Below are 18,516 nucleotides of genomic sequence, written 5' to 3'. Positions count from 1 at the left end.
GGACAACCATCACTGCAGCACTCCACCAATCAAGCCTTTATGGTAGAGTGAACAGACAGAAGCCACTCCTCAGGAAAAGGCACATGACAGTCCGCTTGGAGTTGCCAAAAGCTGCCAAAAGGCAGCTGAAGGACTCAGACCGTGAGAAACAAGATTCTCTGATCTGATGAAATCAAGATTGAACTCTTTGGCCTGAATGGCAAGCGTCACGTCTGGAGGAAACCTGGCACCATCCCTACGGTGAAGCATGGTGGTGGCAGCATCATGCTGTGAGGATGTTTTTTAGCAGCAGGGACTGGGAGACTAGTCAGGATTAAGGGAAAAATGAACAGAGCAAAGTACAGAGAGATCCTTGATGAAAACCTGCTCCAGAGTGCTCAGACTGGGGCAAAGGTTCACCTTCCAACAGGACAACAACCCTAAGCACACAGCCAAGACAACGCAGGAGTGGCTTCGGGACATGTCTCTGAATGTCCTTGAGTGACCCAGCCAGAGCCTGGATTTGAAACTGATCGAGCATCTCTCGAGAGACCTGAAAATAGCTGTACAGCGACGCTCCCCATCCAACCTGACAGTGCTTGAGCGGATCTGCAGAGAAGAATGGGAGAAACCCTCCAAACACAGGTGTGTCAAGCTTGTTGCGTCAAACCCAAGAAGACTGGAGGCTGTAATTGCTGCCAAAGGTGCTTCAACAAAGTACTGAGTAAAGGGTCTGAATACTTATGAAAATGTAATATTCCATTTCCATTTTTTTTATACATTTTCTAAATGTTTCTGACAACCTGATTTTGCTTTGTCATTATGGGGTGTGTGTGTAGATTGATGAGAAAAACAACAATTTAATCAATTTTAGAATAAGGCTGTAATGTCACAAAATGTTGAATGAGTCAAGGGGTCTGAATACTTTCTGAATGCACTGTAAATATCACAGTGCAGACCGAAGGGATCTCTAGAGTTAGCCGTCCCTGAGACCGGGTCTGGTAGCTGGTAAGTTAACAATGAGATGTTGCGCTTAAAGATGTTGTTATCATTTGTCTTTTGTAGGGTGATGCGGGCTCCTCTGCGGCAGGCATCAAGGTATGTTCTGAGGTTAAATGCTGAAATAGGTGGGTAGTTTCACAAATAGAGTTACTTTGATGTTCTTCAGACATTGTGTGTACATTTTGATAAAACACTCAATTTAGCTGTTCGATGACATACATCTATGCTCTATCTAAACTAAACTATGTTAAAGGTAGACTCAGCGAGATGACATTGCATGCATGAAGTAAACACATAGTGTGTTAATTTACTCAACAACTAAGAGTGCTGAAGCTTTAGGCTGAGGCTTCTCCGCTATTTTGGCCCTGTAGCTACAACGTTGTAGCAGTATGAAGGGCACCTGATTTTTTTATCATTGAACATCTGATAGTCAAATTATAGTGTAAAAGCAGGTGAGTTGGTTTTACTCTTTTTGGCCATTTTCTGGTGTTTTGTGGTGAAAGAATGTGTGTGTCAAGCATAACACGTCAACCCTGTTACCCAGAGGTAGATAGGCTAGAAATGTTTTAACAACAACACATTTTGTTTAGATTGCATTCAATTGCCTGCCCCTCCATATTAAATTATGGCTGATTAAAGATGAAATCTTCAAAACTGTTATTGTCAACCCTGTCACATTAAATAGTAACTTTTCTTAATTTAACCCAGAGGTTCCCAAACTTTTTTGGCCCTCAACCCGATTTTGATATCAATTTTTTTCTCCAAACCCTACCATATAAATAAATTGACATGATCAACAGCCAATGTTAACTTTTTTAATTGGTCTATTACAAATCAGTTTGACAGTACTTTTGACAGTATTTCAATATGAAGGAAGTATTGTTTGAAATGACTGAAATGCACCAGAAAGGTACTGGTATGTTTTGAAGATCACCAGGCAATCATTTTGTATGATCTTCTGTGTAGAAAATAATGTCATCATTGATTGTTTTTTTCCCCCAAAATCTCTTTCCCTGAAAATGTAGTGCCTGGTCTTGTCCACTCTGTTCTAATGAGTCCTGTGGCGGCTTGTGGGCAATGTAGAGGGAAACACATACGTGTTCCTTAGAGTCTTGTCTTTCATTGATATATGTAGTCGTAATATGGGGTCAATATATTTAAACTGTTCAAAAGATAGGGCCACATTTGTAGAAAGAAACAGAAACCACTCTGTTTATTACAACTGCATCTAGTGGCTACTGGAGGTTACTGAGGTAACCCCAGTTCTATGACCAAGCTTGATTTAAAAAAAATGTTATTTCAGAGTTTCTCTCGACCCCATTTTCAAATCAGGTGACCCCACATGTGGTAGTGACCCCTAGTTTGGGAAAAGCTGATTTAACCTCTTGAGATGGGGAAAACATGTTTGTTATGAAGTTGAACATGTGCTGACAGCATGTTAAAATTAGGTGAAATAAATTAATTTTGACCAAATTACGCTACCTAAAAGGCACTTTATGCGTGGAATGACACAGATAATATTAAGGTAAGAACAAAATAAATAATTGCATCCATCCTTTCGTTATTGCAAACAGTGAGCTCTCTGTCTGTATTACAGGGTGAACCAGGAGTGCCAGGACGTGGGGGAGCAAAGGTAAAACTAGCCTGCACTACAATCCCATGGCACGTGTTTCCCAAGTTTCAAAATCCTCACGATAGGAATACTTGTTCATTTTCTCAGATTGATATTAGAATGTGATAGTGTGACCAAGGGCTTCCTTATATAAAGGTGTGATTTTGCAAAATCTGCGTAACTTTACACCATTAGCTCTTAAATGGGCAATCAGCAGTTGCTCCATACATTTTTGGACTCATAAATTAATGATATGTACCCATTGATTGTTGAAGAAAATAACTTATAAATGCCTCGTGAGATTAGTTCAACTGCCGTACACCATCTGAACCCAAAATATAAGCGTATTTTACTCCAATATTTGTAAACAAAGTAAATGTAAACAAACACTCTATAGCCTCAAAACATGGTTAAAACTATAATTTTGATATCATGGATGGTCAGTCCTTGCATCCATAGCTCTGTCTATACATTTGAGAGTGGTTAAATTTCTCCAGCCCCATCCCTCAGCTTTTTTACTGAAACAAGGGTGGGGAGTCCGCTTTGTTATTGTTTCACCTGGATTAACACGTGCCCCAAAAAGAGCAAGACCACTTACAACATGTTTCTTCAATTTCTTATTCCATTTGCTTGGTTTTACTGAGACCTTTGCTTGAACTTGATGTCTCTTTCTAGAGCCACTCGTATAACTTGGGCATTCAGGTTAGAATGGGGGATCTTCAGATAGAGCTTTCAGAAGTCTGTGATTTTTCCAGCTGTCTCTCAGATGGAAGGAGTTGACACTTGATTTAGAAATTCATAGACCCTTGGCCCATGTTCAGCTCTGATGATCAGTGATTACATCCACCTGGGACAGCCTGCTCTGCTAATCAAACAAACCTCTGGAAGTGCAATCTGCAAATCCACTACTGTATCTGCACAAATTTACTACCAAGAGCCATACCCCATTATTCTCCATTCTTGTGCGTCACAGAAAAAGTGTCCATGAGGACAACAGGCAGCCCTTTCCTGATGCTGCAAAACAGGTTCCGCCTGACACAGAGTCAGATTTGTATGCTATTTAATGGCAGCTCACAGTCGTTCTATCTGTTTGCTTAAATATGGTTTCTTACAAAGTTGTATTTCTCTTCCAGCTGCCTACTATGGAACTGTTGATCTCCATTGAATAATTCATTTGGGTGACTGTTGGTGGAGCTTGATAAGTAGTATTTCCAGATGAGCTACTTTTATTCATTACATTTCCAATGCTTTCAGGAGGCTCAAATGTAATTTACAGGTCTCTTGCTGAGTTCTAAGTGCCATTACGCTTGATCATTGTCAGCAGCACAAAATATTTATTCTCATATGCCATAAATGTAATAGTCTTAAATAGTGTGTTAAATTATTCACATTCAGAAGATTTTATGTTGAAATGCTTCTAAGAAATCGTATGAAGTGCTTGGCCTCTTGCCTTTTCCATAGTTCACTCAACCCCAATTTAGCTTTCATCCTTTTCATCCAGAATTCTCCACTTGAGAATGACATTGCCTACATTAATTTTTGGACTTATAAATGAATGATATAAACCCATTGATTCTTGAGGAATATATCTTATAAATGCCTCATGAGCATAGTTCAACTGTCATAACCAATCATAACCCAAAATTCTATCTAGTCTCACTCCAATGTTTGTAAGCAATGTGAATGCAAACAAACACTGTTTTGCCTTAAAACTATAATGTTGATATCACAGATGGTCAGTCTTTGCATCCATAGCTCTGTCTTTGAACTTGAGAGTGGTGATGTTTCTCCAGCCCCATCCCTCAGATTTTTACCAAAACAGAGCCGGGGTGTCTGCTTTGTTATTGTTTCAACTGCTGATTGTGCCTTTTAATGAACATTGAGGGGAAAAAATGTAATTTCAGTAGATAACAATCCAAACTTACTGAAATCCCTTTAAAACCGTTGCAGACCTCAACTTTATTAGTCCACATATTCAGCACCACAGTGGCCCTAACTAATGATGAATGCATGTAACACTGGTATATAACACATGTGCAAGTTCTACTCTTAATCAGGGCCCAACCCATTTTAGAGCTGTTTGGAACCTAGTTATAGAGAGGGTAAAGACTGCTGTTGAAGGCACCAGGACAGAGGCTCGACTCAGCTGTAACCTGTCACACTTTTCCTATGTAGGGAGAGCCAGGACTTCCAGGGCTTCCTGGACTTCCCGGGATTAAGGTAAATTCTGTTGTCTTCATCCCAAAGAATTTCCAGTCTTCCCTGTGCCTTGTCTTCCCATCTACCAACATTCAAATCTAAGCTAATACAGATTTGTCATTAATTGTTCATGAATCAATGGTCAAGGATAAAACTATGTACATGTTATTCAAATAAACAAATGCAAATTATTACTCAAATTAGAATGGGACATACGATCAAGATTTTGTTGTGAGTTGGCCAGCTGAAGAGCAGTGCCGATTGATAAATACAACCCGGGAAATGCTGCAATCAGGCATACCACTAAATGATTGGTCATTTCTTTTAGTTCAGTCACACATCATCTGAAAGAGCATCTACTGTATGTAATGCATCATTCAAGGATTATGATGATGACTTTTTGTTGGGCAAAAGAGCACTTAATTTTCACTTCAGTGGGAAAAAAACGTCTACAGTTTTAGATTTAAATATGTGCTTGCATCACAGCTAAAAGTTGTGTAGATCTTAATGCCTTGAGACAAACACTGGTTTACAGTGGGTACCATATACTCAATGCATAAATCTGCCATGAAGAGCACATCTCCATTTTGACAAGCACACCTGAGGTGCATTGTTACTAATCCCCTCTACACGTAAGCAGTCAACAATATACATCACTAGAGTATTTATGTTCACTCAGAACATATGGTCATAAGTTAGAGCTATAACGTGTGAATGCAAGCAACGCTAAAACAGCCATGTGATAGTGCTTGTTGCTGTTTTAGTTTGTTTGCCTATACCACTTGTGTATGCCTTACCATTGTATACAGTCTAACCATGGTTTGATTTAAAAAAGGGCTGAATGCTTTTGGAAGCTAACAATGTTGCACTAACATCTTCTCCTACAGCAAAAAAATATATAGAATTTCTCCATTATGGTCTTGATTGAACTTACCAAGCACTATGGGTAACCTTTTCACACTTCTTCTACTGGCCATTGCATAGCCTTTCACGATGTGTATACACAGGGGAAAGTTGGTTACCCAATATCTCTGATTAGTCCACACACTACGGTAAGATATTATGGTAGCACAAGGCATATGAGCTTTAAAGCTCCATCCCAGAGTTGTCCTTAAAACCTGTTAAGCGTAAAGTGCCTGATTTCAGGGATATTGTAATAGTTTATTTGTTTTATCAAGGAAATTCATTATAAATCAGCCTCTGTTAAACCAATTTGCTTAGGGGAGGTTTAGGCTAATAGCCATGCTTCCCAGCTTGAATGAAGTTCACAGCGGAAGACTCTGGGGTATCAGGTTAAATATCCACAGCCGTTGGAAGCTGGGAAGTCCCGCATACACTTTCATTCGCTAGTCGGACTCTGTCAATTTGTGGAGGAAAGACACATCGCTAAGAACCTTCCGCATCATTAGCAACTAGTCCCATCGTTCTAGCGATGGGCATTCCAAGTCTTTTCTGTGAGCCGGATCTTTTGGTTCCGTTCACAGAAAAGAGCCATTCATTTGATTCCCAAATGGCTCTTCGTTCAGTAGAGTTTAAACCCATGAAAAACAGCACATTTCTAATGTAAAGCCTGAAAGGTTGACTATCATTATGTCAGATCATGAAATGTGAGTTCAAATACATTTTTACAGAACAATTATTTGTTTTATTTTACACACTGCAAAAATATGGAGTGGATCAGAATGAGCCTCTCTCCTCCTGCAGTGAGGAATTACAATCTTCAGATAATGTTTTCTATAACTTATCTATAGATAATCATTGTCTGTTGCTCAAAAAGCAGTAGTAGCAGTATGCAAAGTAGGGAGCCAAATTCGGTTACCTACGTTCGCCACTTAAAACCTGTTAGGGCTAGGGGGCGTATTGACACGGCTGGATAAAAAAAACATAACCGATTTAATCTGGTTACCACTCCTACCCAGTAACTAGAATATGCATATACTTCTTACATATGGATAGAAAACACCCTACATTTTCTAAAACTGTTTGAATGGTGTCTGTGAGTATAACAGAACTCATTTGGCAGGCAAAACCCTGAGACATTTTCTGACAGGAAGTGGATACCTGATGTGTTGTATTACCTTTAAACCTATCCCATTGAAAAACACAGGGGCTGAGGAATATTTTGGCACTTCCTATTGCTTCCACTAGATGTCACCAGCCTTTACAAAGTGTTTTGAGTCTTCTGGAGGGAGATCTGACCGAACAAGAGCCATGGAACGATGATGGCCCATTAGACACCTGGCGCGCGAGTTCATGTTGGGTACCCTCGTTCCAATACGTTATAAAAGAGTATGCATTCGTCCACCTTGAATATTATTCATGTTCTGGTTAAAAAAGGCCCTAATGATTTATGCTATACAACGTTTGACATGTTTGAACGAACGTAAATATATTTTTTCCCCTCGTTCATGACGAGAAGTCCGGCTGGCTTAGATCATGTGCTAACAAGACGGAGATTTTTGGACATAAATGATGAGCTTTTTTGAACAAAACTACATTCGTTATGGACCTGTGATACCTGGAAGTGACATCTGATGAAGAGAATCAAAGGTAATGGATTATTTACATAGTATTTTCGATTTTAGATCTCCCCAACATGACGTCTAGTCTGTATCGCAACGCGTATTTTTCTGGGCGCAGTGCTCAGATTATTGCAATGTGTGATTTCCCAGTAAGGTTATTTTTAAATCTGGCAAGTTGATTGTGTTCAAGAGATGTAAATCTATAATTCTTTAAATGACAATATAATATTTTACCAATGTTTTCTAATTTTAATTATTTAATTTGTGACGCTGACTTGACTGCCGGTTATTGGAGGGAAACGATTTCCTCAACATCAATGCCATAGTAAAACGCTGTTTTTGGATATAAATATGAACTTGATAGAACTAAAAATGCATGCATTGTCTAACATAATGTCCTAGGAGTGTCATCTGATGGAGATTGTAAAAGGTTAGTGCATCATTTTAGCTGGTTTTATGGTTTTGGTGACCCTGTCTTTGAATTGACAAAACATTACACACAACTCTTGTAAATGTACTGTCCTAACATACTCTAAATTTATGCTTTCGCCGTAAAACCTTTTTGAAATCGTAAAACGTGGTTAGATTAAGGAGATGTTTATCTTTCAAAGGGTGTAAAATAGTTGTATGTTTGAAAAATTTGAATTTTGACATTTATTTGGATTCAAATTTTCCGCTCTTGAAATGCACCTGCTGTTGATGGAGTGCACCACGGGTGGGACGCTTGCGTCCCACCTAGCCCATAGAGGTTAAAATGTGAAACAAAACCACTTTTTTTGTTAATCACAGATGGACAACTTTTATAGGAGATGAAAGCTGAGATTGTATCCAAGTTGTAGAGTCGCCAGTGGGAAACGTTCACTTTTACTTGAGTAACTTTCTATTAAGGTACCTATACTTTTAGTATTGGGGCAGCGGGTAGCCTAGTAGTTAGAGCATTGGGCCAGTAACCGAAAGGTTGCTAGATCAAATCCCAGAGCTGACAAGATAAAAATCTGTCATTCTGCCCCTGAACAAGGCACTTAACCCACTGTTCCTAGGCAGTCATTGTAAACAAGAATTTGTTCTTAACTGATGTGTCTAGTTAAATTAAATAAAAATACAATTTGGTACTTTTCCCACCACTGGTAATAAGGCAGAGGAACTCTTATAGGATGTCATTTGTAAAGTTAATTGTAAAAAGTCGGAAGTTTACATGCACTCAGATTGGAGTCATTGAAACTTGTTTTTCAACCACTCCACAAATTTCTTGTTAATAACAAACTATATTTTTGGCAAGTCGGTTAGGACATCTGCTTTGTGCATGACACAAGTCATTTTTACAACAATTGTTTACAGACATATTATTTTGCTTATAATTCACTGTATCACAATTCCAGTGGGTCAGATGTTTACATACACCTTAAACAGCTTGGAAAATTCCAGAAAATGATGCCATGGCTTTAGTAGCTTCTGATAGGCTATTTGGCATCATTTGAGTCAATTGGAGGTGTACCTGTGGATGTATTAACAGGCCTACCTTCAAACTCAGTGCCTCTTTTCTTGACATCATGGGAAAATCGAAAGAAATCAGCCAAGACTTCAGAAAAACATTGTAGACCTCTACATGTCTGGTTCATCCTTTGGAGCAATTTCCAAACGCCTGAAGGTACCATGTTTATCTGTACAAACGATAGTACGCAAGTATTAACATCATGGGACCACGCAGCCGTCATACCGCTCAGGAAGGACTCGCATTCTGTCTCCTAGAGATGAACGTACTTTGGTGCGAAAGGTGCAAATCAATCCCAGAACAACAGCAAAGGATCTTGTGAAGATGCTGGAGGAAACATGTTTAAAAGTATCTATATCCACAGTAAAACGAGTCCTATATTGACATGACCTGAATGGCCGCTAAGCAAGGAAGAACTGCTCCAAAACCGCCATAAAAAAGCCAGAATATGGTTTGCAACTGCACATGGGGACAAAGATCGTACTTTTTGGAGAAATGTCCTCTGGCCTGATGAAACAAAAATAGAAATGTTTGGACATAATGACCATCGTTATGTTTGGAGAAAAAAGGGGGAGGCTTGCAAGCCGAAGAACATCATCCCAACCGTGAAGCACGGAGGTGGCAGCATCATGTTGTGGGGTTGCTTTGCTGCAGGAGGGACTGGTGCACTTCACAAAATAGATGGCATCATGAAGAAAGGAAAATTATGTGGATATATTGAAGCAACATCTCAAGACATCAGTCAGGAAGTTAAAGCTTGGTCGGAAATGGGTCTTCCAAATGGACAATGACCCCAAGCATACTTCCAAAGTTATGGCTTAAGGACAACAAAGTCAAGTTATTGGAGTGGCCATCACATAACCCTGACTTCAATCCCATAGATGTCACGTCCTGACCAGTAAAGGGGTCTATTTGTTATTGTAGTTTGGTCAGGATGTGGCAGAGGGTATTTGTTTTCATGGTTTTGTGTACAGTGGGGCAAAAAAGTATTTAGTCAGCCACCAATTGTGCAAGTTCTCCCACTTAAAAAGATGAGAGAGGCCTGTAATTTTCATCATAGGTACACGTCAACTATGACAGACAAAATTAGGAGAAAAAAATCCAGAAAATCACATTGTAGGATTTTTTATGGTAACGAGTGGAGGACAGAGGAGCCTCTTAAAGAAGAAGTTACAGGTCTGTGAGAGCCAGAAATCTTGCTTGTTTGTAGGTGACCAAATACTTATTTTCCACCATAATTTGCAAATAAATTCATAAAAAATCCTACAATGTGATTTTCTGGATTTTTTTCTCCTAATTTTGTCTGTCATAGTTGAAGTGTACCTATGATGAAAATTACAGGCCTCTCTCATCTTTTTAAGTGGGAGAACTTGCACAATTGGTGGCTGACTAAATACTTTTTTGCCCCACTGTATGTGTTTAGATAGAGGGATATTTTGTGTAGAGTGTTTCTGGGGTTTATTGGTGTAGTGTCGATGTAGAGGGGGTAGTTGATTTAGGTGGTTCGGGGTGTGTGTGTATTGTAGAGGGGTATTTGATTTATGTGTTCCGGGGTGTTGGGTATGTTCTTGTGTTTGTATTCCTAAGGGGCTGTTCTAGTTTTGTATTTCTGTGTTGGCCTGGTATGACTCTCAGTCAGGAACAGCTGTACTTCGTTGTTGCTGATTGAGAGTCATACTTAGGGAGCCTGTTTTCACCTGTCACTTTGTGGGAGGTTATTTCCGTGTTTAGCTTTATGCCTTACAGGACTGTCTATCGTCGTTGTGTTTTTGTATATGTGTTTGTTTTGGTTTCCCTTCTTTGTCCTAATAAAAGAAGATGAGTGTACATATACCCGCTGCGTTTTATATTTATATTTATATTTATACACCCGTGACAATAGAAAATGTGTGGGCAGAACTGAAAAAGTGTGTGCGAGCAACGAGGCCTACAAACCTGACTCAGTTACACCAGCTTTGTCATGAGGAAAAATACACCCAACTTATTGTGGTAAGCTTGTGGAAGGCTACCTGAAACGTTTGACCCAAGTTAAACAATTTATAGGCAATGCTACCAAATACTAATTGAGTGTATGCAAACTTCTGACCCACTGGGAATGTGATGAAATATATAAAAGCTGAAATAAATCATTCTCTCTACTATTATTCTGACATTTCCATTCTTAAAATAAAGTGGTGATCCTAAATTACCTATGAAAGGGAATTTTTACTAGGATTAAATGTCAGGAATTGTGAAAAACTGAGTTTAAATGTATTTGGCTAAGGTGCATGTAAACTTCCAACTTCAACTGTATATGTAGATTATCAAACAAATATTTCAGTCCCTATTCACCCATTTGTCAAGAATAGGTTGTTCATATCATATGAAATCATCAAATTTACAGTGCCATATTTACAGAAAGTATTCATACCCTTTGACTTATTCCACATTTTGCTGTGTTACAGCCAGTGACCAAAAATGTCTACTTAATCAATTAAAAAATGAAGACTGTAACACAACAAAATGTGGGAAACATCAAGGGGTGTGAATACTTTCTGAAGGCACTGTACTTTCATCACAACACCATTTGATGTTGCCAATTATTGTTTCCAATCAGCTTGCTGCCAGCTCTTAGCAAACTGTTGGTACAAATGGTGTTTGACCAAATACAATGCTATTCCTATGTAAACAAATTGACAACAGACTTTCAGCATGCATATAGATAAGGGAAATGAACATGTACTGCACTGACACAAATGACTGAAGATTGGTTAAAAAAAGAAGGAAAATAAGAACATTGTGGTAGTTGTATGTTAGATTTCAGTGCTGCCTTTGATATTATTGACCATAACCTGTTGTTGAGAAAACATATGTTTTATGGCTTTTCAACCTTAGATCTGCCATATCTTGGATTGGCAGAGCTATCTAATAGAACTCATAGGGTTTTCTTCATTGGAAGCTCCTCCAATGTCAAACATGTAGGGTGTGGTTTACCGCAGGGCAGTTCTCTAGGCCCTCTACTTTTTTAGAATTTTACCAATGACATGCCACTGTCATTAAACAAAGGCTGTGTGTCCATGTATGCTGATGATTCAACCATATACAGTGCATTCGGAAAGTATTGAGACCACTTGACTTTTTACACAATTTGTTACGTTACAGCCTTATTCTAAAATTATTTTAATAAAACATTTTCCTCATTAATCTACACACAATAAGCAATAACGACAAAGCAAAAAACGTTTTTTTTAAGAATGTTTGAAAATGTATTAAAAATAAAAACTGATACATTATTTACATAAGTATTCAGAACCTTTGCTACATAAGTATTCAGACTAGAAATTGAGCTCAGGTGCATCCTGTTTCCATTGATCATCCTTGAGATGTTTCTACAACCTGATTGGAGTCCATCTGTGGTCAATTCAATTGATTGGACATGATTTGGAAAGGCACACACCTGTCTGTATAAGGTCCCACAGTTGACTGTGCATGTCAGAGCAAAAATCAAGCCATGACGTTGAAGGAATTGTCCATAGAACTCTGCGACAGGATTGTGTCGAGGCACAGATCTGGGGAAGGGTACCAAAACATTTCTGCACCATTGAAAGTCCCCAAGAACATAGTGGTCTCCATCATTCAAAAATGGAAGAAGTTTGGAACAACCAAGACTCTTCCTAGAGCCAAACTGAGCAATTGGGGGAGAAGGGCCTTGGTTAGGGAGGTGACCAAGAACCCAATGGTCACTCTGACAAAGCTCCAGAATTCCTCTGTGGTGATGGGAGAACCTTCCAGAAGGATAACCATCTCTGCAGCACAACAGCAATCAGGCCTTTATGGTAGAGGGGCCAGCCAGAAGCCACTCCTCAGTAAAAGGCACATGACAGCCCGCTTGGAGTTTGCCAAAAGGCACTTAATTTACTCTCAAACCATGAGAAACAAGATTATCTGGTCTGATGAAACCAAGATTGAACTCTTTAGCCTGAATGCCAAGCGTCATGTCTGGAGGAAACCTGGAAACCTGGAAACCTGGCACCATCCCTACGGTGAAGCATGGTGGTGGCAGCAATATTTTTCAGCGGCAGGGACTGGGAGACTAGTCAGGATCGAGGGAAAAATAAACAGAGCAATGTACAGAGAGATCCTTGATGAAAACCTACTCCAGAGTGCTCAGGACCTCAGACTGGGTTGAAGGTTATTCTTCCAACAGGATAATGACCCTAAGCACACAGCCAAGACAACGCAGGAGTGGCTTTGGGACCAGTCTCTGAATGTTCTTGAGTGGCCCAGCCAGAGCACAGACCTGAACCCGATCAAACATCTCTGGAGAGACCTGAAAATAGCTGTGCAGCAATGCTCCCCATCCAACCTGACAGAGCTTGAGAGGATCTGCAGAGAAGAATGGGAGAAACTCCACAAATACAGGTGTGCAAAGCTTGTAGCGTCATAGCCAAGAAAACTTGAGGCTGTAATCACAGCCAAAGGTGCATCAACAAAGTACTGAGTACTTATGTAAATGTGAAATTAAATTTTTTCTTTGTCATTATGGGGTATTTTGTGTCGATTGATGAGGGGAAAAAACAATTGAATACATTTTATAATAATGTAAGGTAACAAAATGTGGAAAAATCAAGGGGTCTGAACACTTCCCGAATGCACTGTATGTTCAGTGGTTCTTCCTTTTAAAAGGTACGAGCTTATGCCATGACCGTTAGTGGTAGATAGTGGCATTCTTCATTGCACCACACTATCACAAGGGGGAGTTGGAATGCTGATCTATATCAGTTGTCTAAACTGTGGCACAAATTGACTATCTTTTCATAAATTAATGGAGCCGTTTTCAGTCTGAGAGTCTCTTCTCTGGCACTGGAGTCCTGCATCAGGCAACAACAACAAAACCTGTCGGTGGTCCTGGAGTTAAGAGAGAACTTGGGTAAATACAATGGGGGTGTCACGTCCTGACCAGTAAAAGGGTCTTTTGTCATTGTAGTATGGTCAGGGCGTGGCAGGGGGTGTTTGTTTTGTGTGTTTTGGGGTTTTTGGTCTAGGGGATTTTGGTTCTAGTTTTATTTTCTATGTTCTGTTTTCCAGGTTTGGCCGAGTGTGGTTTCCAATAAGAGGCAGGTGTCTTTCGTTGTCTCTGATTGGAGGCCATACCTGGGCAGCCTGTTTTCCTTTGGGTTTTGTGGGTGGTTGTTTTTCGTATTGTCCTTACGGAACTGTTGTTTGGCGTTGGTTTATTTAGTTAAGTGTTCACTCGTAATAAAAAAGAAGATGAGCACGATACCCGCTGCGCCTTGGTCTGTCCTTTACCACGCCCCTGACAGGGGGAATTACACTTAACATGTAGACTGACGATTTTTGAAAAATAGGCATGGTGGGCTTTTGGTTTCTCTCCCTCTAAAAACAGAAATAAATCATTCTAAATAACAAACTGCCTTTATTTACAAATTAGTAAGAATGTCTCACCCCATGTTCAAGAATGGCATTTTTCCCTTTATTCAGATTATAACTGCTCACTTTTGGTTATTTGAAAACAAGATAATCTCCAAAATATTGTTATTTTTTAAATAAGCCATAGATAGTTGGTTGCAATTTCAGTTTAATCCACCAGAAAAAAAAACAGAACAAATAATATAACAAATATTGTGGTTAAACTCAAATATACTAATTGATAAGAAATAACTTGATCAATTGGAACCTTTATCAAGTGGAAGGGGGAAAAAGTAAGGGACTTTTCTTTCGGCCCGGCATTAACGACCAAAATTGGTTAAAGAAATTTGTGATAATTAAAAATATATACCCGTTTAATTTAAGGACCAAAAAATGACAGCTGTGCCATACAGATTGCAAAATAGTTGGGAAGAGATTTTCGATGTACCGATTCCATGGCACATGGTTTATGAATTGACACGCAATTTTATGTTTATTATAACCCACTGCAGGCCTAAAACCTAAAACCATACCTTCAGAATTAATGATTATATTCAAGATTGAAGCCACTTTTATATATAATTATATAAAAGCCCCTTATATTTTCTGTGTGTTTATTTACAGTAGTGATGGACAGCTGGAGGCATTTTGTTTTTCACAAGAATAGCAAGCTGTGAATTCCTGCAAACGTTTCCAGGATGGGCTATTAGCCGGACAATAGACTCTCCAACCTTTACAAAAGGGTAGTCTAATAGCTCGGCTACTGTAGGTGTGGAAAAAAACTCATGCAACCAAAAAATGTTGGATCAAAGCATATACTGTACAGTATTTATTCTTTCGTTAATAAAATAATGATAAAAAAATACTCTTTCAAAATGCAGATGTTTATTTCAACTATCAGCAGGACAATAGGGAATAAATATCACTGAATGACAGAGCATGGGGACTGGTCTTTATAAATCAATCAGATTTTTATTTGGAAATGTTAGGATTATTTTGTTTAGGCCTAATCCCGACCGGTCCTATTGTACAGCACCATATTATCTGAAACTGAAACCCTTAATTAAATCGCTTTAGCCATGGAATAGCCCTCCAAATGCACTGTTTTCTAACCACATCTGGATGGCTCCATAACGAGTTACTATGGGAATAAATATCACTGAATGACAGAGCATGGGGACTGGTCTTTATAAATCAATCAGATTTTTATGTGGAAATGTAAGGATTATTTTGCTCTTCACTCGCAGTCAATTATGTAGCCGAGGACTATTCCCGACCAGTCACGTACAGCGCCCTATTTTCCTAACTGAAACCCTTAATTAAATCTCTTTAGCCATGATTGTAAAATTAATCAAGACTCCCTTTGTTATTGAGTTTTATAACTAAAATGCTTGACTGTATTTAAAGACATGGATGACTTGTATGCTGTGTGATGACATGCACAAATGAATGAGTGATTGATGTACTGTATATTTAAGTAGGCCTTTATGCAATAAGTAAGTTACGCTAAAACAGCGACAGTGTCAGGTGCGTCGTAGAAAGTGGACCAAGGCGCAGCGGGTATGGTGCTCATCTTCTTTTATTTATATACGTGAACACTTAAACAAAATAAATCGAAGTCAACTAACAGTTCCATAAGGACACAAGGACTATACAAAAATCATCTACCCACAAACACAAGAGAAAATAAACCCACTTAAATATGGCCTCCAATTAGAAGCAACGACAACCAGCTGCTTCTAATTGGAGGTCGTTCCCAAAACTAACAAAGAAATAGAAAAGCTAGAAAACCCACATAGGCCCCGAAACACACAAAACAAACACCCCCTGCCACGCCCTGACCAAACTACAAATAACAAATAACCCCTTTTACTGGTCAGGACGTCACAGACAGTAACAAATGCATTTTAGTTTTCTTGGAATAGAAACACGTTGTACAGTGCCATAATTTCCTAACGTAAACCCTTAGACCTACAGTACATCGGCTACAGTAAGAAATACATTTTCGTTATTCTTGGAATAGAAAAACTATAATATTCATAAAATTGATTAAGCTAATTAGGCTCCCTTTGACTCTTAGGCCTACAGCTCCATGTCATTTCAATAACTTAGCTTCTGAAAGATGCCCTCTGGTGGGAAAACTAGCACTAACTGCCATTAATGGCAACAATGGCTGACACTTAAATAACGTGCCATAGAATTTTGCAACAACCTGTGCTGCAGTACGATGCAACTTTTTAAGGTATAACCACTGTATATGTCAGCAACCACAGCTAATGAAGTTACTGAAAACCTTAACAAGGAGTTGCAGTCAGTTTTTGAATGGGTGGCCAGTAATAAACTGGTCCTGAACATCTCTAAAACTTAGACCATTGTATTTGGTACAAATCATTCCCTAAGCGCTAGACCTCAGCTGAATCTGGTAATGAATGGTGTGGCTGTTGAACAAGTTGAGGGGACTAAATTACTTGGTGTTACCTTAAATTGTAAACTGTCATGGTCAAAACATGTAGATTCATTGGTTGTAAAGATGGGGAGAGGTCTGTCCCTAATAGAGAGATGTTCTGCTTTTTTAACACCACACTCCACAAATCAAGTCCTGCAGCCATGTGGTCAGCCATGTGTTCAAGTGCAAAGAAAAACCTAGTTAAGCTGCAGCTAGCCCAGAACAGAGCTGCATGTGTTGCTCTTCATTGTAATCAGAGGGCTAATATACTGTAAATACTATGCATGCCAGTCTCTCTTGGCTAATAGCTGAGGAGAGACTGACAGCATCACTTCTTCTTATAATAAACATTTTGTAAAAAAATTCAATGTGTTTGCATATTCAACTTATGCACAGCTCTCACATACACACTTCCCCCACTAGACATGCCACCAGGGGTCTTTTCATAGTCCCCAAATCGAGAACAAATTCAAGAAAGTGTACAGTATTATATAGAGCCATTATTCCATGGAACTCCCTTCCATCTCATATTGCTCAAATTAACATCAAACCTGGTTAAAAAAAAAACAGAATAAGCAACACCTCACGACACAAAGCCTCTCCCCTATTTGACCTAGCTATCGTGTGTGTATGTATTGATATGTAGGCTATGTGTGCCATTTTTAATAGTATGTAGTTCTGTCCTTGAGCTGTTCTTGTCTATTATGTCATGTTTCATGTTCTGTGTGGACCCCAGGCTTTCGAAACAACTAATGGGATCCTAATAAAATACCAAAATACCAAAAATGAATGCTATTTACTATTTTCTAGATCTTGTGCGTTGAAAGGTGATTACCAATCATAAATAAACCCATTAGAGTAAATGTAATTCCTGTAAATTGGTTCTGTTGTATAGTCATCACATGATAAGGTTAAACACGGACAGTTTTGTAGTTTCAATGAGGCTAACAGAGGTGTTTTTGTTCCTGAAGAGCCTATGCAAATCCCAAAGTTGGAATAGTTGCCACTTTAGTACTGTATGTATCAGAATGTTAATATTATATTAGAATATGTAATATGCATCAATATTCAAGGAATGTAAACATTTAAGGTGTACAAATGTAACATGATGAACAGGAGTGACATTTACCTTAACGGGTGGCCAAAAAGGACTATCTGAAAGCCATACTTCCAATCAGATAGGCTCTACAATATATTATTAAAAAGTAAAAAAATTTAACCCCTCCCATCACAAAAGTTTCCGGTTTAAACCCTTTACACAGGGGTTCCTTGAATACCCTTTTTCAACTGGAAAGGTTCCGCTGGAATGGCAACCCAAAGGTTCTTCCAGGCACCTTTACTTCGAAGAGTGTGCAGCACTACTAGGTATTGTTCATGGCCAACTAATAAGAATAGTTTCATTCCGGCATTAGAATCATCCTGTTACATCTAACACCAAAGTGGAAATGTTTTGTCACTTCGGAATTTAAAGGGCTGATGTATGTATCCACAGACCAGAACAGGTAGCAGACTTGAGTTTAGAAACACTTAAGCTAATCAAATCTAATTGAATTGGTCACATACACATATTTAGCAGATGTTATTGTGGGTGTAGCGAAATGCTTGTGTTCCTAGCTCCAACAGTGCAGTAGTATCTGAAACAATTCACAACAATACACACAAATCTAAAAGTAAAAGAATGGAATAAAGAAATATAGAAATATTAGATAGAGCAATGTCGGAGTGGCACTGACTAAAATACAGTAGAATATAATACAGTATATACATATGAGATGAATAGAGCAGTATGTAAACATTATTTAAACAATATTAAAGTGACTAGTGTTCCATTATTAAAGAGGCCAGTGATTCCAAG

The sequence above is a fragment of the Salmo salar genome, chromosome 07, assembly GCF_965601325.2.
Source record: "Salmo salar chromosome 07, fSalSal1, whole genome shotgun sequence".
In the NCBI taxonomy this organism is placed as follows: domain Eukaryota; kingdom Metazoa; phylum Chordata; class Actinopteri; order Salmoniformes; family Salmonidae; genus Salmo; species Salmo salar.
Note: the sequence above shows the minus strand (reverse complement) of the source record.